Source organism: Polypterus senegalus, chromosome 12 (assembly GCF_016835505.1).
Source record: "Polypterus senegalus isolate Bchr_013 chromosome 12, ASM1683550v1, whole genome shotgun sequence".
In the NCBI taxonomy this organism is placed as follows: Eukaryota; Metazoa; Chordata; class Cladistia; order Polypteriformes; family Polypteridae; genus Polypterus; species Polypterus senegalus.
In genome coordinates this window covers 74,152,469-74,166,770 of record NC_053165.1, presented here as the reverse complement: position 1 = coordinate 74,166,770, position 14,302 = coordinate 74,152,469, and the positions used below count along the sequence as shown (strand labels likewise).

Here is a 14,302-nt window from a genome sequence, read left to right as displayed (position 1 = left end):
ATTGTGTATTCAAACCTAACACTTTTACTCCCTACGTGTCTTAATTTACATTTACTGACATTAAATCTCATCTGCCCAATTCTTTGTGCCGTCCAAGTCCCTCTGTGATGATTCAATGGATTCTCGATTATCTGCCAGTCTAACTATCTTGCTATCACCTGCTGACTTAACCAGCTTGTTACTTATATTCCTACTCTACTCACTTAAATATCTCTATTATAAAAGAAAATCTTGAGACGTGACTATTACCGAGAGATTTTCTCAAGTCCTGCCCTCCTCTCAGCCATTTCCAGTTCACGGCCCACGCCCACGATCCTCTCACCTCTCATTCGTGTGAATGTTTGCTGTTCACAGACTCACTTCCTGCGGTCTCAGCTCATATAAATTTTTGCAAACACATGCAAAAACATTGCATTGATAGCGTGGACAGCTAGAGCAGCAGTTCTTACTCCGTATGGTAAAATGGCTCACAAAACTTTTAACTTACCTTTAAATATCACAGAAGATAATGTTACATTGAAATGGAAAAATAAGATGAAACAAGAAACGCAAAAGACCAAAATATTCATTTGGGACGAAGCATTAATGATCCCACAAACAGTATGAAATGTAATTGACAAAACGTTTTTGGATGTATTTGGCTCAAATCAATCGTTTGTGGGTAAAACCTTTATACTGGGAGGCGACTTTCATCAAGTTCTACCAGTAGTCAAGAAAGGAGGCTGAAGGCAGATTTACGATGCATGCCTAAAGAGTCGGCCTTTATGGTGTTTGTTCCAACAATTCAAATGACAAAAGAATATGCCAGCAGATCGAGATTTGGTTGATTTCCCTCTCTGGCTACTAGACATTGGCAACTTTAAAATTCAAAATATCACAATTCAAGTAGACTTATGATGTCCAAATCGTATTGAGGAATTACATCCTGAAGGGTTATCAACAGAACAAATGAGTACACAGGCAAGCCTAGCACAGAGAAACAATGAAGTCAAATGAATTAACGTGAAAATTGTCGATCGTTTACACGGCAAATTGGTTAAATGCGTATCAACAGACTCTGCTGAAACAGCTGGTGATGATGGTGCAGAAGATGAACCATCAACTTACAATATCACAAAGAATATCTACAGCCATTAACACCGCCTGGTCTTCCATCGGCCGAATTACTGTTGACAGAAGGACGTATCGTAATGTTACTGTGTAATTGATGTCTGAGTAATGGGCTGTGCAATAGGACAGGATTAGTTGGATTGAAAATCGGTCAAACAATTCTGACATGTACAGTTTTAACAGCCAACAAGAAAGGTAATGTAGTCCATCTTCACTAATGACATGAGACACCACAGGAGATTGTGATATGCCATTCGTATTAAAACGTTTACCGTTTCCCATTAGAAGAGCTTTTACTATGACAATTAACAAATCACAGGGACAAACAAAAGTTATTTTATTTATTAGAGAGAAAGAAACGAAATTCACTCACGGGCAGTTATACGTTCAGTTGTCAAAATGAAAGGCCAAACACAGAATCAAAATTCAATGCAATATTGATGAAAGTTAATTCTAAATATTGTTTTTACTGAAGTTTTATAGTAAAAGTGTAAATTTATGAAGTATTTGCGTGTTAATTTTAAAGCCAAACAAAACAAAAACCTATAACGCAACAAATACCTCTAATGCAACATGAAACATAATTTACTTTCAAATTATTACATTTTACTATTTTTTTTACTGTGGTTAATTGCTCGCTCGAATATAGAATAGTTAGTTCTATTATGCATATGTAACAATTCCCATGAAATTAACAATCTGTTTAAATTGTACAGCCGCATCGGGGAGCGGCAGAACCGCAAAGTGGCTAGCGCGTAGCACCAGCTCGGGGGTTGGCAAGTGAAGTGAATAGGGGCAAAGCCCCCTAGTATTAAAAATAACAGCAGCCCCAGCACTGACCCCTGCTGGTCACCACTCTTAATGTCCCACAGTTCTGATGAGGTTCCTCACACCATCACCCTCTGCTCCCTGTGTCTGAGCCAAGTCTGCACCCATCTACACACATCACTCTGAACTCCCACTTCTTTAAATTTGATGCCCAACCTCTCATGTGGCACCTTATCAAATGCGTTCTGAAAGTCCAGATAAATAATATCATCTGCTCCACTCTGATTTTATACTTCAGTAGCTTCCTCATTGAATTCCAGCATGTTAGTAAAACAAAACCTCCATCTTCTGCTGATTGTTCAGTAAAACTCCTGTCCTTGCCATGTGTTGCTCAATGTTCTCCTTAATAATTCCTTCCATTAATTTTCCTGTGATGCATGTTAACCATACTATCCTGCAGTGATTGGATCTCCCCTGTCCCCCGTTCTATAGAACAGGACAATATTTGCCATTTTCTTCTCCTTCGTAATCTCCCTAGTTCGCAGTGACTTGCTAAACATAGGCATCAAGAGTTAATATCTGTACTCGCTAGCCTCCTACGGCACGTGAGGGTAAGTATGGTCTGGTCCTGGTGAAGCTTACTGTTCTCGCTTCTTGTAGTCTGTGAGATTATTTTTGTTGTGAGTGTTGCTGGCCCGTTTCCAGTCAACGTTGAAACAATCGGCCCTGCAGTGTCCTCTATACTTTTGGCTGCGCAAGTGCACACGTGCAAACTATGAACAGTCCAGATTAGGGATGGGGCTTGAAGGTGATCACCCGGATTAAATGTATTGTTGTTTTTTATTTTAATTGCACGTTTGCACTTTTCTCTGTCGACGCCGTGCTGCACACACCAGCACAGAGGAATACAAAGTCCAGGAGAATGTTCTCCCTTAAACGTGTCGCAGTCACACTTTGATATATGTGTGCTTTTGTGTATTTTATGATGTTAAATATCCATGCAAGGGTTTGTTACTGTTGTTTATTTTTTATCTTAACTTAATATTTTTGTTCCCATTAAGTGCCAAAGATCATCACACAGATGACATCAAAGATGTAACGATGTTCAGCAAATCTTCAGAGCCCTGCACGTTTTGCATGTTTTGCTTGGTGGCAGTCTTCTGTAAAAATCATTTCTATTAATTTTATCCCCTCCTAAATCAACACTCGATACCACAAAATGACAGACAGGATTTGACGAATTTGTGCAAATGTATTCAAAAACAAAAATCTGAAATCTGACATTGGCACGACTGCTCCTATCCTTTACTCATGGGGGCTGGCGTTTCCTTGGGCTTGTGTCCAGAAGCACCACACACCTGTACTTGAGGATTTTCATGCCGTTCTCTTCTGCAGGTCATTGGTGTTCAGCTATTTTCAGGTCTCGCCAGAGATGTTTGATCGGGTGCAGGTCCGGGCTCTGGGTGGGCAGCTCCAGGATACCTACAGAACTGCCCCCATGCCACTCCTGTGTTATCTTGGCTTTATGAACTGCCGGCACAGTTTGAGTTCTCTTTAAGGACGCCTCTTTATTTTGCTCTGATCAGAGTCTCCCAGTCCCTGATGGTGCCACCTGATGAGTCCTGCCTGCTTTCCCCCAGACGTGACACTTAGAATTGAGGCCAGACGGTTGGGTCTTGGTTCCATTGGATCAGAGAATCTCGTTTCTCAGAGTGTAAGGGTCCATCAGGTGCCCCTTTTGCAAACTCCAAGTGGGCTTCTTAAACTGAGGGGAGGCTGCTGTCTGGTCACTCGGCCAAAAAGAGCGGTGGGTGTGGTGCTGTTGTAGTGATGGGAGATCTTCTGGAAATGACGCCTCAGTCAGAGTGACCATCAGTTCTGGGTCACCTTGCTTACTAACAGTTGGGTTGGGTGGCCAGCTCTGGTGAGGAGTCGTGGTTGTTCCAACCTTCCTGTACTTAAAACTTTTTGGAGGCCACTGTGCTCTTGGGCACATTCGCTGCTGCAGCCGTGTAGGTAATTCCTTCAACATCACGGTTTGGCTTCTGCCCAACTATGGGACCTTCTACAGTCAGGTCAGGGTGCCTCTCCTAAATGTGAATTGACCAAAGGAGGACTCCAAGCAAGGTGCAGAAACATCTCAACAACGACCAAGAGAATGTGATGCACCTCTGCCAAATGTCAAGGGTCACAGCTAAGGGTCTAACTCCTTGTGTCAATGGGATGTTGAATAAATTAGCAAAACTGTCCAAAACCCTGGGCTCGCTTTGTCATTCCAGGGTGCTGAGTGTTGCTTCTTAAGGGAAACAAAACAAAATGATTTGAGCGGGTGGCTGCAACAATACAAAACATGACAAACGTGAAGGGGCTTGAGTGCTTGCTGAAGGTACACAACGCTCACTCGAAGTTCTTGTCGAGACCTTTCCATACCAGAGTTTCTTTCCAGTTCAAGCTTTGTCTTCTGAGCTCTCCACTTGGTTTTGCTTTGCACTTCCAGACCAACGTCTGCCCTTCTGTTTCGGCTCAAGCCCTTTCCTGCCCTCCTCGTTTTGACCCCTCGCTTCATGTGACTATGTTGATGACTCATCACCTGCAGATCCTTTTCCTGCTCATTCACAAGAATCCTTGAACACGTTTTTTGTGTTTCAATTTGGAAAAAAGTGGAAAAAAAGGAGATCGATATCGGAAATCTGTCCTTCATAAAACATTAGGCTGCATGCTCTTTCACATTCACTGCTGAAGCGGACCCTTGAAAAAGCCGCCAAGTGTCCTCCTCACACTTCGTGTAAGAGATGCCAGCGGTCTGATGCTCCTGTGTCAAAGCGGCACACAGTCCTGGTGTAGAAGAAGCAGAACCGTTTTCTCAAAGTGTCTGATGTCCGCACACTGACCAGCCGTATGGTGGTCAGCGCTGCAGCCGGATGTGCGGTATGCAGCTCGAGTTGTTTCCTCTGTGTGGCCTGCATGTTCTGCTCAGGTTTGTGAGGCCCTCGTCTCCTTGGAGGCTGTTGGTCTGTTACCTAAACTTGATGGGCTTACTGGTCACTTCACTGAAAATTCAAAGAGTGCACTCACCCTATGATGGGCCTGCAGCTGCAACCGTGCAGCAGCACTTCATGTTATATTAGCTACAATGGTCAGTCTGCAGTGTTTTAATTCTCACAAATGCTTCACATGACCTCCCACCTCTGTGGCGTCCCCGATTAACGTGACCTTAGGTGACTTGAGTGGCCCAAGGCTGTTAAAGTCACAAAGAGTTCTGATGGGTTCATAACAAACGCAGTGTGGCAGTGAGGGCGGTGTGTATTATAGCGCCATGCGCAAGGGAACTCACGGGGGAAAACGGGACTTGGCATCAAGTCGTTAAGACTCCCAACGAACACGGCGCCTTGATATGCTGCATGCAATACCAGGAATAATCAAGGACAAGAAGCCGCCGAGTCTCCTGTGATAGCCCTGAAGTAGGCGGGGAACGTTAACGGAACTCATTAGGGTCACTCGGGGCTTTTGAGAATCTGCTAGACAACTGAAGGCAATGACCCCTAAAACCGAAATAAAGAAAGAAAGAAACCAGTAGACAGAAACAGTACCAGTCCGTCAACGACCGAAAATATAAATAGTTTAACCGGGCCATTTAGTTAAAAACAAACAAACAAATAAATAAATAAAAATCAGTTCATCCACCGCATCGGACCCGGGGGGAGCCCTCATCAAATGGGGCGATGTGAAAAAACTCGGAGTACAATAATAATAATAATAATAATAATAATAATAATAATAATAATAATAATAATAAGACGAAGAAGAAGAAGAACCTTTAATTAATAGATACAAAAATAATCACAGACCGTATTATTGTGCGATTGCAGTGCCGCGCGAACAACAGGCCGAATAAAAATGTAAAAAATCACTTGAAGGACACGAGTCCCCGCCATCTTGAACATTTTCTGTCACACTTGGGCTGCGACGAACTTTTTGAGTGTTTTGTTAAGTTGGGGAGTTTACAATTTTCTTTCTTTCTTTCTGTTCCTTTTTCCTTCTGCAAAAGTACCTTTTCGTGCAGCTCACCAGTAACATAGTGTCGATGTGATATTTGAATAATTTTATTCGTAATAACCTCGCAAAAAATGTCACACATCGCGTTTTCGCTTTGTAATTCTGGGGTGGTGAGAACTGCAACTGTGGCCTAAGATTTCAGTATACGCTCGCGTGTTGCATGTGACAATAAAATCTTCTTTTTATTATTTTTAACCTTAATTTTGTTTTTATTATTATTATTATTATTATTTTTAATAGTAGTAGTAGTAGTTGCAGTAGTTAAATTATTATTTATAGTACTAGTAATATTAGTATTAAATATTATTGTTCTTTAGTTGCAGAAATATTACAATAATAATAATAATATATAATAATTACAATTATATAATAATATATAATATTTAATACCACCACTACTACTAAAAGGTAATATTACTATTATTACTTCTATTATTATAAATAGTAGTAGTTATATTATTATAAAATATGTATTTATTTGACTGAGAATAAAGAACTAATCTATTATAATGGAATGTACAGAAGGGTTTATTTTAGAGTTTCAGTGCTTTCAACGCAGAAACAAAAAAGAACTTCACGAGTCATTCAAGCAGACTAAAAAGCGACTGATTTACTTGGTTGCGATGTATTTTTTACTTTTCTTTAGGTCCAAGACTAATTTGAGAAAATTAAAAAAGTTCTTTCTGAAAACATTTATAATTTTTTAAAAGTCTAGAACAGTTTATTATTATTACTACTTTAAATCTTAACAATATGCAATTTTATCGATTCGATGTCGGCATTACAACTCACCTTCCATCAATGTTTAAGTGAAAACAAAATCAAGCTGCTTTCCAGAAAAAAAAAAGAATTTATTAAAACCACACAGAAACGTTCTGCTATTTATAAGAAGAGAAAGGAAGCATAAAATAAAGAAATAAAACTGTATTATTGAGCTTTTCAATACGTTATCGCGAATCATGCCGTAATAAAGCAACATTAACTCGAAAAGTGTGTATAATAAATCGGACAATTGAAACTTTATTTTCCACACACCCTGTAGCGAGGGAAAACGCATGGAGCGGAGCTTTCTTAAAATTTCATCCACAGCCGTGAAGTAAATAATTCAGTACGATGAAAGTGCACGAGCGGCTCAAAATTCTCTTTTGATCGTAAAGGTAACGGCGAGGACTTCATGAACAGCGCGCCACATACGCGGTAGCGGCTTTGCCTTTAACTTGATATTTGAAAAGTAAATGAAACACACACACACACACACACACACACACACACACACACACACACACACACACACACACGTGTACTCGCAACAGCAGCCGGCGCTGCCCGGATAAGTCATTTTGAGGCAGATCGATTCATTAAATTTGATTCGGCAGCAGAAGACACTTGGCAAATCGCAGTCCTTCTCTTACGAGGAATAGTCCTGACATAAAACACAAATAAATAATGGTAAAATTAAAAATGAAAAATCTGATTCTCCGACAATGACTAGGTGATGTGACAAGTCACTTTTGCCAAACACACAGCGCTTTTCCCGGATTTTGAGCCCTAAAACAGTCATTAAAGCTCACAGGGTGAACATTTTGGGTTCCAAAGTCAAGGGTCTCATTTAGATAACGTGGTATATGTGAGCATTTTTTACATTTGGACCAGGAGTGTGAAATCGGATAAAGAACGAACACACGTTTGTTGTTTCTTTTGTTCGTAGCACACTCTTCAAAATGCTGGTTCTTGAATGGCACTTTATTGGGTTGTGTGGTTCCTTTTAAAACTATTTGCTTGACCAAGCAGGATTTCATTCTACTGAAGGGTTCTTTACACGTGAAGTTGGTTCTTTGCGCTTCGAAAAATGAACTAATATGTTTGGGGTTGGGAACAGAAGTCTTTTAATGTATGGTAGGCTACCTATCAGGACAGCAGCATATTAAGAAAACCTGAACTGAGCCTGTGTTGTTGTATGTCATGACAGTCCTTTTAAAATCATGGTATTTCACAAACCTGATACCATCTTTCTATGATTATTTACTGTGTTGGGCCTGTTAAGGATCTAAATAAATTAAGGTTCTTTCTGGAAACTTCATGTGGATGAGTCTTCTGGGAACCAAAAACGGTTCTCACATGGCATCGCTCTGAAGATTCACTCTAGTACCTTCATTTTGAACAGTGCATTCGCTGGTCTTGTCCAGGGATTGTTCCTGCCTTGCACCCTGCGCTAGTTGGCTCCAGTACCACACTCAAGACCTTGTTTTGGATTAAACGGGTTAGAAAATGACAAACACAGGCAAACACTTTAAGACTGACACACACTGTGTGAGCGAGTGCATGCATATATATGTATATATATATATATATATATATATATATATATATATATATATATATATATATATATATATAGATAGATATTCTTTAAGTGCCTTGAGCATGGGAAAGGCGCTATATAAATACATGTATTATTATTATTATTATATATATATATATATATACGATACAAATACACATAGATACACATATACACACACATCAATACACATATTCACACACATACATATATATAATTTGTTCCGATCAGTTTCTTTTTGATGTTCGTTTAGCAGGACACCAGTAGGTTTCTGGGTCCATTTTTTGGACGTGTATGGATCCAGTGAAATTCTTAGTTGCATTTACTAATCGAAATGAAAAAATACCGTATATAAATATATATATAAGAAAGAAAGAAAGAAAGAAAGAAAGAAAGAAAGTGGTCACTGATGTAGTAACTTTAAATTGGAACTGAACTGCACAGCACATTGTGTTTTAAATTTTGGCTCCACAGCAACAGACATTTCAGATCACGCAGCAAGATCGCCTAAGCTAACAAGGCAAGTGTGAGCTGAAATCGTCTTTCCATTTTGAAACTTTTAAGGTTCACTTGAACTTCACCAGCACTGTGGGCGCGCCTTGCCGATTCTGTCGACAATTTCTCGCAATGGAGGAGCTGCGGCTCTGTTTAGTTTATTTTGTGTTATGTGTGCTTTTGCTGGGTGTTTTCGTATTAATCCTCACTTTAAAAGTTCAAGATTTTTTTCTCTGAAAGAAATCTAACACAACTGGCGAAAATATTCCAATGAAATGAAATAAATAAAACATTGCACACTCTGGATAAAAGCAGGCTGTAAAGACGATCTCGTGTATGAAATATGCATTGTTGCGCAGCGAGCTCTTCTTAATTCACTGCGGCATTATCAGCTTATCTCGTTTGGAATCATTAATAAATAATCTGGCGGTAGACAGTCGCTCTTTTACACATGAGAGACGTGCGATCAAAAATTCAAGAAGACAAGAAGGTCGGGCGTCCGTTTCAAAGGCCGCTGTGATTTGCTGTACCTGACACTACACGCCTCGTTAAACGGGTGCAGTGCTCGACTTTTCCAGACAGGAAAAAAACGAAGATACGGAATACAAGAATCAGTTGTTAGAAGACGAGTACAGCATGCAGATATTTTAGCACACTATTTCTTATAAACTTTTATCCTATAATCTTTAGTCGCTATGTTGGCATTCTTTGTTTTTGCTGGGGAAAGAATTTCAGTTCCCCTTTAAGATTTAATTAGCGATCTAAATTTAATATCTAAATATAATATCTGAATAAATCAATCTACACACATCTAATACGTTCCTGCCTTGCGCCCTATACCCGCTGGGACAGGCTCCGGCACCCCACCCGAGACCCCGTTCTGGCCTAAGCGGGTTAGAAAATGACTGACTGACCTCCATCGTAATAGTGCGCTATAAGGTGGGCATCTAAAGGATTATAGAAACTAAAAAAGTGAAAAATAAAATAAAGGTTGAAGGCTCCACTGGACTGTCGTTCTTTTGCTTCGCCCACATGGACATTAGGGTGTCTGCCAGCGGTGCCAGCCCAGTACCCACCCCCGGACTTCATATTCACAACAATAAGGCACCCGGCAGTTTGCTCCTGTCGTGTGAAGCGGTAAAGGTGGGCACCGTAAATGTTATACATTCGCTATTATTAAAAGAAAGAAATGCTCCGCTTTGAGTTGCACACCGTCATTATTTTTTTTTTTCAAACGATGATGGGACCTCCGCAAATTGTTCGTCAACTCAACTGCTTTGCTTTTATTAATAAAATCGAAATGTAAGAAAGAAAGATTGGAGGACAAATTGATCCTCGGGGCTAAAGATCCGTTTATTATGATTAAAGCTATAGGATGCCATCTCAAATAAAACAAATCCAGCAGCTGAGTGATCTCTGTGGCCGTTTTGCATGTTTGCTCAATGGGGAGGAAGCGGCCATTCCTGCCTTAATGAAAGGCGCTCGCTGGCCAGCCCACAGATTTATTTCAGCGGGCCCCCGCTCGGGTCTTTTAAGGGTCCTGCAGCCTTGAAGCCGACCTGCTTCTTGGCAGAGGGGGCGACTGAACCTGCTAGAGGAAGGCTGGTGGGTGCAGAGCTGCTAAAATCAATCATTCTTAATTGGTCATTTCTTAAACATTGATGTAGTCTGTAAGCATGTAAACTGAGCCCATGTGAGACGTGGTGTTGTATGATTTCAATTAGGAACATCTGGGCCGCAAAAAGAAAGAAAGAAAAAGCCCTCCGTGATAACCTTCAGTGATATTTAAATAATCGCATTTGATAGACAAAACTGCAACAACGTTCAATTAAAACGTTAAAATTAAGAATGCGCTGCGGCGCAACTTGGCCTCCGTAATTTAGCAGCTTGCGAGTTTCACGTGTTGGCGCCTGAGGACATTTTTGATGATTAAAACAAATTTGGGAAGCGCGTGCACGAGACAGGCATTGGGACTGAGGGAGAGGTGTGGAGGAGGGGTGACAAATAATTATACTTCGAATAAGAAAATAAATAAGAAAGAAAAATAAATAAATACAAATCGAGGCAGTTAAGAAACAAACTGTATTTTTTATGAAGACAACACTTAAAGGTAAAATACAGTTAAAAGTACACAGCAAAATGGCCAACGTCAAATGAACACTCAGCGTATACCCGTGAAAATGGCGCTACGACGGGCACACTTTGAAGAGGTCATTAAACACACGCAGTCCTGATGGGCACAAAGGTCTGAAGGACTTCGGCTGTTCCAAGAAGACCTCACTGATGCGATCGGAATAACTCCGCACATAAACCAGCCCTTCATCCATTCATTACACAGTTTGAAGAAAGCTCACGGCAAATGTGTGTGTGTTTTTCCTTTTTCCAGTTCTCAAAAAACTTTTGGCACTTTCCAATTTGAATAAGTCGTTAATGTAAGCGATTGTTCTCCACGGTTTAAAAGGAACACTTTTGTTTTTTTAGGAAATTCAAGGGAGCTCAGGTTAAGCGCACATTGAGCACAAGTGCCAGCGTTAAATTAACACTTTAAGAGTGTGTGTGTGTGTGTGGACACCGATATGTACACACACTGTATAGAAGTCCGATCCTCCCATTTGGCGTCCGCCTTTTGACTTTCATTTAACTGTTCATGCCTTGTTATCAAGATGATGGTGATGATTATTATCAACATTATCATTATTGCTATATTTAATAATACTAATAACAATAACGATAATATTTTTATGATCAATTTTTTGATACAGTGAAAAAGGAATACAGCAAAAGAAAATCATCAATAATAACGGATTTTTGTGCTATGAACAAATACAAAACACCCCTCACCAGCGCCCACCCACTCCACACCATCTGTGACGACTATTTCAACAGAAACACAATGAATTAAACAAAAAGTCAATGGATAAACTGGCACATAAACCAAATAATAATAATATCAATAAATTACATTTACACTCTTCAACTTAATGGTGCTCCAAAAAGCAGTTGCCCACGTGACACTTTCAGAAAAAAACAACAAAAAATGTGACTTTTTTACACCCGTGACATGCAACATAAATAGTGACGAGCAGATCTGTAAAGTGCCGATGGCTCCCTGATTGTAAAGGAGTCTCAAACATATACAACCAGACAGGCTCACTTTGGATTTTCTCCATTTGCCAGTATCCTGCCTACTATGCGTTAAAGATTTCTGTTTTGTCCGCGTATTTAGGAATCTTTACAAAGTCCACGTCATTCGCCAAGATCTTTCTTCCCCAGAATGAAAAGGCTTTTTGTGAAGCAATCGTGGAACCAAACAACCCAGTAAAGTGCAGCCAGTTCAGAACCAGCATTTAAAAAGAGCTGAACAGATGAGGAGGAAAAAAGGTTTTGTTCATTCACTTACTTGCTAATTCAATTGGGGTTTCCTTTAAAGTGCACCCTTACAGAGTTTACTTGTGGTTTAAAGAATTTTAAATATTGATTCAACTGTCAATATATATATATTAAAAAAAATCAGTATAAGGAACTTGGCCGATATTGATCATTTAAACGTAAGCAGCAGTTGTTCGTTTCTGCCATGTGTGACACTTCAGTTTTTTTTTAATATTAAGTACCATTAAGGTGAATTCTGTTATCTACTTTAATTTATTTAGTTATTCATTCGTTCATTCATTCATTCATTTATTTCGTCTAGTTTTTGCGTTTTCTGCACTGTATTATATAGTGCCTTTCTTATATCTGTAATAAAAATACATTTTATTTATATAGCACCTTTTCTATCTATCTATCTATCTATCTATCTATCTATCTATCTATCTATCTATCTATCTATCAGCATCCATTGTATCTTCGTTATTCTACATAGTGGTGCGTTGGGATTTTGCATCCCGGATTCGTAGGCCACATGAAGGTTCCAGAAATAAAAAAAAACGATCTGTAACAAGTCACATATAGACAGCCCAGAACAGATGAAAACAGATTTGTGAAATCCTAGCAGGTTCCAAATTCTGTCGCTAACAGTTCAGGTTTTCTTGATCCCTCGGTTGTTATCGTGTCTACTACACATTACAAATGTCTGCTATGTCCACATATTAGGAATCTTTTTTAAAACCCAAAGAACCAACTTCACTTGCAAAAAATCCTTCTCAGAATGAAACAGCTGTCAAGCAAAACTTCTACAAGAGGACACATAACCCAGTGAAACGCCATTATGGGACCGCCGTTTCTTAAGCGGCCGTAGCGGTTGGCTACTCAGGACCGATTTACATCCACCACGAATTATTAACAAAATTCGCCGTTTTTCATAAAGCACACTCTGCTATGGCCGCAAATCTGGCCTCCATGTGAAAATGCAATGCTGAATGTCCACACTTGCCCGCAGAATTGAGACTTTTCCAAGTAAGGTCAATTCCACCATACCCCAGTAAACCTCCTTGAACCCTGCGCCTAACTTTAGACACACGAGATTAACGAATGGCGGCCACGCGGCGCTACGACGCCACCCTGCACAGAAAAGGCCACCGACGGGCGACTGGGAATTGTGGACAGCAAAACAGCAGCAGTGCGCACTGAGCTGTGCCTCTCGGCATTCACAGGCGGGTAACGAAAAGACACAACTGCTGCTGTTTTAAAACTTAATTGATTAAAAGCTGCTTTTTTTCATTTTTTTTAATTTGTTTTTTGGGGGTGTCTCTGCATATTAAACCCACCGATTAGTTACAGCAAATATTTGCTGGCGTTGTGTCGTTTAAGAGGACATTCACACACCGCGCGAATCTTCATGCATCGGACTGTTAGTTAAAATGAAAAACAAGATGAAATGAATGAAAATGGAGCGTTTTTACCGATCGGACTGGTGCGCTCATTCTCTATTTCAGTTAATTAAACGGACAGCAGGTTATTGTAAAGAAAATGTGCACCAAATCCCATAACAAAAATGACTTTAAAAACGAGTCTTAGCAATGAATCCTAAAATGTTTTAAGTAACCCATGGCGTCTCCTGTTCTCCTTACCTATACAGAGACATGATTTAACTTAAGTGTTAATATATCCGAGTGAGGATTATCAAAAGCAATATAACGATTTTAAAAGCATAAAGCCAAAGTGAGCGCATAAAGATTTATCTTGAAAAAAAAGTGTAACAAACTTTACACAACACAAGAATTGAAGTGCGTCCCGCTAGAACAGTTCATTTAAACCTGCCGATTGTGCTGCGCATTGTTGAATAATAAGAATCATCATCATCATCATAAGGTGAGCACATGTTAAAGGTGCGGCGGTGACGGCACTTCGGTCAGATTTGTGCTTTAGAGTGCTGGGGAACTTATGCGTGTTTGGGGGAGTCTCGGAACCCAAAGTGTGGTGGTAAAAATAGATACTTTAAATGTTAAATTACCTTATGAGACTGTACATAGTTTTATTTATGTATTAATAAATATATTTTTGTTGCTGCAGTGAAATTGCCATTTCTCCTTGTTCTGAACTCAATTTAAGCGGAAGCTGAGAACTAAAGCCGAGTTCTTTAAACAGTCAGAC

The 14,302-nt window shown here is 39.8% G+C and overlaps 1 protein-coding gene and 1 long non-coding RNA gene across 3 annotated transcripts in view; one reads left to right on the top strand and one right to left on the bottom strand.

Moving 5' to 3' along the window:
- LOC120541050 (T-box transcription factor TBX5-like) overlaps positions 1-14,302 on the top strand; it is a 112,266-nt gene that overhangs the window by 22,688 nt on the left and 75,276 nt on the right. The window lies entirely within an intron of this gene.
- The window catches only part of LOC120541051, a 79,860-nt gene that overhangs the window by 64,160 nt on the left and 1,398 nt on the right, over positions 1-14,302 (bottom strand). The gene's annotated exons all lie outside the window — the stretch shown is intronic.